Source organism: Microtus oregoni, unplaced genomic scaffold (assembly GCF_018167655.1).
Source record: "Microtus oregoni isolate MIOR12 unplaced genomic scaffold, Mior012 000011F_ref0000422, whole genome shotgun sequence".
In the NCBI taxonomy this organism is placed as follows: Eukaryota; Metazoa; Chordata; class Mammalia; order Rodentia; family Cricetidae; genus Microtus; species Microtus oregoni.
In genome coordinates, this window is record NW_024543070.1 from 45,434,930 (window position 1) to 45,442,802 (window position 7,873).

Consider the following 7,873-nt stretch of genomic DNA (forward strand, 5'->3'; position numbering starts at 1 on the left):
AATAAAAACACCAACCCAAGGAAGCTAACTGACCCACAAAAACACAAGCAACAGATAACCTCACACCAGCAAACCCCATAGAAGGGAATCACACAAACACAATTGCTGAAAAATAACAGGAATTCTCAGTCACTGGTCATTAAAATCTCTTAATATCAGTGGAATCAATTCATCTATGAAAAGACACCAGGTATACGAATGGATACAAAAGCAGGATCCATCTTCCTTCGGTGTACAAGAAATATGCCTTAACCTAAAAGACAGACATTATCTCAGAGTAAAGGGGTGGGAAAAAACATTTCCCAATCAAATGGACCAGGAAACAATTGACTGTAGCAATCCTAATATCTAATAAAATAGACTTCAAACTAAAATCAATCAGAAGAAATGGGGAAGAACACTTCATACTCATCACAGGAAAACTTAGTCAAGATGAAGTGATAATCCTGAACATCAATGCCCCAACAACAAGAGCACCCACATGTGTTATAGAAACATTACTAAAGCTTAAATTTCACATCAAACCCCACATACTAATAGTAGAAGACTCCACTCTCCCTAATGGACAGGTCAACCAGACAGAAAATTAACAAAGACATAAGAGAACTAACAGATGTCATGACTCAAATGGAATAAAGAGACATCTACAGAACATTTTGCCCAAAGACACCTTCTTCTAAGCACCTTTTTCTAAGCACCTCCTAGCACCTTCTCTGAAATTGACCACATACTTTGTAACAAACCTTAACAAATACAAAAAATGAAAACAAACCTCTGTACTTATTGTATCCCCATAAAAGTTAGAATTCAACAACGTACTAATTGCAGAAAGCCTAAAAACTCATAGAAATCGAACAGTGCTCAGTTGAATCACCACTGGATCAAGGAAGAAATAAAAAAGAAATTAAAGACTTCTGAGAGCTCAATGAAAATGAAGAAACAACTACCCAAACATATGGGACACTATGAAAGCAGTGCTCAGAGAAAAGTTCATAGCACTAAGTACCTACATAAGGAAAGTAGAGAAATCTCACACTAGTGATTTAATATCGCACCTGAAAACTCTAGAACAAAAAGAAGCAGACTCAGCCAGGAGGAGTATATGACAGGAAATAATCAAATTGATGGCAGAATCAACAAAATAGAAAACAATACAAAGAATCAATAAAACAAAGTGCTGGTTCTTTGAGCAAATTAACAAGTTAGACAAACCCTTATCCAAACTACTCAAAAGGTAGAGAGAGAAGTTCCAAATTAATAAATTCAGAAATGAAAGTGGGGACATAACAACAAACACTGAGAAAATCCAGAGACTCATTAGGTCATACTACAAAAACCTATACTGCACAAAATTGGAAAATGTAAAAGAAATGGACAATTTTCTGAATAGGTACCACATACCAAACTTAAAACAAGACCAGGTAAATAATTTAAATAGACCTATACCCTTCAAGGAAATAGAAGTAGTCATCAAGAACCTTCGAAGAAGAAGAAGAAGAAGAAGAAGAAGAAGAAGAAGAAGAAGAAGAAGAAGAAGAAGAAGAAGAAGAAGAAGGAAGAGGATCAGGGCCAGATGCTTTCAGTTGAACTCAACCAGAACTTCAAAGAAGAGCTAACATCTGTACTCCTCAAAGCGTTCCACATATTAGAAACATAAGAAACATTGCCAAATTCTTTTTATGAGGCTACAGTTACCCTGATACCAAAATCACACAAAGAGTCAACCAAGAAAGAGAATTACAGAACAATCTTCCTCATGAACATTGATATAAAAATACTTTATAATTTGCTGGCAAACAGAATCCAAGAACACATTAAAAGATCACACCATGATCAAGTTGGCTCCATCAGAGAGATGCAGGGATGGTTCAATATACAAAAATCTACCAATGTAATCTATCATATAAGTAAACTGAAAGAAAAAAAAACATAAGATCATCTCATTAGGTGCTGAAAACACATTTGTCAAAATCCAACACCCTCATTATAAAGGTCTTGGAGATATCAGTGATACAAAAAGAATGTATCTAAATATAATAAAAGTAATATACTGCAAGTTGACAATCAACATCAAATTAAATGGAGAGAAACCAAAGTGATTCCACTAAAATCAAGAACAAGAAAAGGCTGTCACCTTGCTCCATATCTATTCAAATAGTTCTTGAAGTTTTAACTAGAACAATAAGATAACAAAAGGAGATCAAGAGAATACAAGCTGGAAAGATAGAATTCAAGCTTTCACTAGTTGTAGATGATATGACAATAAACATAATTGACCCCAAAATCTCTACCAGGAAACTCATAACTTCAGCAATGTAGCAGGACATAGAATCAACTCAAAAAATCAGTAGCCCTCCTATATAACAATGATAAAGAAACTGGAAGTAAATCAGAGAAACATCACCACTCATAATAGCCACAAGTAAGATAAAATATCTTGGGGTAACACTAACCATAGAAGTGAAAGAAATGTTCTACAAGAACTTTAACCCTTTGAATAAAGAAATTGAAGAACATACCAGAAAAATGGAAAGATCTTTCATGTTCTTGAATGGGTAAGATCAACATAATAAAAATGACAATCCTAAAAAAAAATGACAATCCTACCAAAAACAATCTATAGATTCAATGCAATCCCCACAAAAATCCCAATACAGATCTTCACAGACACTGAAAGAATGATACTCAACTTCATATGGAAAAACAAAAAAAACCTGGATAGCCAAAACAATCCTGTACAATAAAGGAACTTCTGGAGGCATCACCAATCCGGACATCAAGTTCTATTATAGAGCTACAGTACTGAAAACACCCTGGTACTGTCATAAAAATAGACAGGTTGACCAATGGATTAGAGTTGAAGACCCGGGTGTTAATCCACACACCTACGAATAGTTGATTTTTGAAAAAGAAGCTAAAATTATACAATGGAAAAAAAGAAAGCATCTTCAACAAATGGTGCTGGTATAACTGGATGTCAACATGTAGAAGAATGAAATAGATACATATCTATCCCCATGAATAAAGCTCAAGACCAAATGGATTAAAGGCCTCAATATAAATCTGATCACTCTGAACCTGATAGATGAAAGAGTAGGAAGTAGCCTTCAAAGCATGGGGCACAGGAGACCACTTCCTAAATATAACCCCAGTAGCACAGACCCTGAGAGCAACAATAAATAAATGGGACCTCCTGAAACTAAGAAGCTTCTGTAAATCAAATGACACAGTCAATAAGACAAAAGGGCAGCCCAATGAATGGGAAAAGATCTTCACCAATCAAAATTCTAGATTTATTTATCACACACATAAATAAGCAATACAGAAACATTATGGGTGCACAAAGGACCAAGATAGCTAAGGTAATCTTGAACCAAAAGAATGCTAAGCGCAGCAGCATCCTACATAATTTCAAATGATAGTGCAGAGCCACAATAATGAAAACAGCATGGTGCTGACATATGAAACAGACATATGCATATAAACCAATGGAAAAGAATAGAGGAGCCAGATATTCCTACATGACTGTTACTACAGTACACAAAACAAATAAAAAACAAAAACAACAAGAAAAATAAATTAAAAGCTAACAAAGCAAGAAAAAAATTGAAAGAAACACAAAATCCTCAAAAATTGATGGCACAAAATTTTATTTGAAGAAACGGAGTTGGATGCCTGGGAAAGAAAACAAAACAATAAACAAAAAAGCACACAGAAAAACAACTCCAAATGGATCAAACATCATCCTAAAACCTAATAATCTGTAACTTCAAAATCTGTCACAAGCGACTCTTTCAGGAATCTACAAGAAATACCTAATGTAAAATCCTCAGCAAGAACACATACATAGCCTGAACTGGCCATTTCCTGTGACCAGATCAGTGCCTAGCCAGACTGACATCAGATAGACTTCATTCAGCAGCAGCTGATAGAAGAAGATGGAGACACACAGTCAAACATAAGGTGCAGTTTGACAAACACTACAGAAGAGGAGGAAAAAGTATTGCAGGAACCCGAGAAGTCAAGGACACCACAAACAACACACACAATCAGCTTAACTGGCATCACAGGAACTCACAGAGACTGAACTGACAATCAGGGAACCTGTTTTGGACTCACCTGGCAGTCTACATCTGTTTCAGTTGTATAGTGTGATCCTCTATGAGAAACCACGCAGAGGGAACAGCCCCTATTTCTGACTCTTATACTGGCTGTTAGAACCCTACACCTCTTACTGGGTCACCTTGCCAAGCCTTACTATGCAGGAAGGTGCCAAGACTTAGTGCAACTTGATATGTCATGTTTTGTTGATACTCATCAGAGATCTATCCTTTCCTAACAAAAACTGAATAGGAATGAATTGCAGATAGGAACAAAAGGGTAGGGGCAAGGGACTGGAAGAAAATGATGGAGGGCAAACTGTGGCTGGGATAGAAAATAAACAAATAATTAATTTTTATTTGAAGAAAGAAGTAGAATATACACTTCACCCTAGTGTCACATGGATGACATTTCTGGGTTGGACTCTGTAGCACAGGAACTAAGACCAGCTGCTTACAAACTGGACCTCATTAAATGACAGTTTCCATGAAGCAGAGGAAAGTACCAGCTGAGAAAAGAATTTGCCCACATAGTAGTGTAAAATTACTCAATGACTACTCTAAATCCCACAGAGAAATAATATCTTTAATAGGCACCAAACTAAAAAAAGATAAACCAAAAAACAAACAAATTAGAAATATGGGCTTTCCAACTGGACAGAAAGTTTGTTGCAGGAAATTGCTTGTTCTTCCCAGCTTCCCAGCTATCTTGAAATAATCACACAGAAACTGTATTAATTAAAACACTGCTCGGCATATTAGCTCTAGCTTCTTACTGGCTAACTCTTACATATTAATTTAACCCATTTCTATCCATCTCCATATCACCATGAGGTCATGGCCTACCAGCAAAGTTTCAGCACATTTATCTCCGGAGGAAGCGGCTCCATGGCATCCCTCTAACTCTGCCATTCTCCCTCCTAGCATTCAGTTTAGTTTTCCCTGCCTACCTAAGTTCTGCCTTGCTATAGATTCAGAGAAGTTTCTTTATTCATTTATGGTAATCACAGCATACAGAGGGGACTCCCACATCAGAAGTTCTCAAAAAAAAAAGAAATAGAAATGGCTTATAGACACTTTATAGTTTTCAAAATACTTAGATACCTGGGAATTCTGGTTAAATCTATGTAGAGATTCCATCTCATGTTAGTCAGAATGGTAATGGTCAGAAATACCATGACAGGAAATTCTGATGTGGATGTGGGGAAGGGGACCTTTACACGCTGTCGTTGGCAAAGGATCAGCTCCATTCAATGATCATACCTGGCTCTTGCTGATTTGAACAAACTTGCCAATCAGTCTTGGGGGGTTAATCTTTCCTATGAGAAAGTGAAACAGGAACCTAGAAACTTGGATATCTACTAGGAACCAAACAGCAATGCCACTTCTGACAACACTCATTCTCACAAACATTGAGAGGACACCACAGGATTTGGCATAGATAAGTATCTACCCTGAACACAATGCAGACACAGTGAACTGAAGGGGCCAGACACAGCCAGAGAGAAACATGAAAATGCTAGTGTGCTGGCTGGATTGTGCCACGTTGATACAGACTGGAGCTTTCTGGAATAAAGGTGCCTCAATGGAGAAAATGTCTCTTTATGATTGACCTTGCTTTAAAGCCTTTCTAAATTAGAGATTGATGGGTTGAGGTCCAATTATTTTGTACAGTGCCATTCTTGAGTTTATGGTCTTGGGTTCTAAAACAGAGTAGGCTGTGGCAGAATGGGAAAAGATCTTCACCAACCCCACATCAGATAGAGGTCTGATCTCCAAAATATACAAAGAACTCAAGAAATTGGTCATCAAAAGATCAAATAATTCAATAAAATATAGAGTACAGACCTAATCAGAGAACTCTTAACAGAGGACTCTAAAATGGCTGAAAGACACTTAAGGAAATGCTCAACATCCTTAGTCATCAGAGAAATGCAAATCAAAACAACTCTGAGATTCCATCTTATACCTGTAAGGCTGACCAAGATAAAAAAAAATGAAGACAACTTATGCTGGAGAGGTTGTGGGGTAGAGGGAACACTTCTACATTGCTGGTGGGAATGCAAGCTGGTACAACCCCTTTGGATGTCACTATGGTGATTTCTCAGACAATTAGGAAACAACCTTTCTCAAGACCCAGCAATACCATTTTTGGGTATATATCCAAAAGATGCCCAATTGTGCCACAAGGATATGTGCTTAACTATGATCATAGCAGCATTGTTTGCCATAGCCAGAGCCTAGAAACAACCTAAATGTCCCTAGACCAAAGAATGGATAAGGAAAATGTGGTACATTACACAATGGAGTACTACACAGCAGAAAAAAATAACCATCTTGAAATTTGCAGGCAAATGGATGGAGCTAGAAAACATCATTTTAAGTGAGATAACCCAGACCCAGAAAGACAATTATCATTTGTGCTCACTCATAAGTGGGTTTTAAAAATAAATCAAAGAAAACCAGTCCACAAATTACAATCCCAGAAAACCTAGACAACAATGAGTACTCTAAGAGAGACATACATAGGTCTAACATACATGGGTAGTAGAAAAAGACAAGATCTCCTGATTCAATCCAAATTAAAAATATTGGGAGCATGGGGACCTTGGGAGAGGGTTGAAGGGGAGTGGAGAAGCGGGGGTGGGGGAGCAGAGAAAAATGTAGAGCTCAATAAAATCAATTAGAAAAGCAGGCTGTGCAACCATAATGAACAAGCCAGTTAGCAGCACTCTGCCACTGCATCCTTACCCGCTATGGCTTCCAGATCCCAACCCTGTTTGAGTTCCTGTCCTGACTTCCTTTGATGATGAACTGTGGTGTAGATGTATAATCTGAATAAACCCTTTCTTTCTCAGGAGCTTTTGGTCATGAAGAGCTATCACAGTAACAGTAACTCGAAGACAGAAAAGAGATGAGAATTTCAGAGGCTGGCAAAAATAATGGAAAAATAAATTGTTATCTTTTGTTTATATAATGAAATATATTTGGATTCAACAACATATGTTATTTAATTCTAGTCTGTATATAAGTTATGTTAAAGAGATCTGTCAGGGAAAATTAGGCCAGTTCCGCAAAGATTTACTTCCACCTGGTGCGTGAGATTTGCCATTCACTAGACATGAAATGAGATGTATTGACATGAGTAGAAGACACCATTACTATACTAACATGGAAGCCTTACAAGTAAAATTGATCAATCAGAAACACAGTTTCAAACCTTGAAGACAAAGTAGAGGATTTAGACAGTCACTGAAAAATATGAATAAAGACAAAACCAGAAACAATAAAAGGAATAAGTAGAACTTTGGGACACTATGAAAAGACAGCATCTATGTATCGAGGACATAGAAGAAAAAGAATAATTCCAGCTGAATGGCATAGACCAGATCTTCAGTGTCCATTAAAAAGAACTTCCCAGACTCCTCAAAATAAGAGAAGTCATACCTGTTTAAAAACAAAAAGGCACAAGTTTGCATTCCCACCAGCAACGGGTGAGGGAACCCCTTCCTCCACAACCTCTCCAGCAGAGGCTATCATTGGTGTTTTTGATTTTAGCCAATCTGACAGGTGTAAGATGATATCTCAAAGTTGTTTTGATTTGCATTTCCCTGATCGCTAAGAAGGTTGAGCATGACCTTAAGTGTCTTTTGGCCATTTGAACTTCTTCTGTTGAGAATTCTCTCATCCATTGCTGGTGGGAATGCAAACTTGTGCAACCACTTTGGAAAGCAGTGTTTCGGTTTCTCAGGAAATTCGGGATCAACCTACCC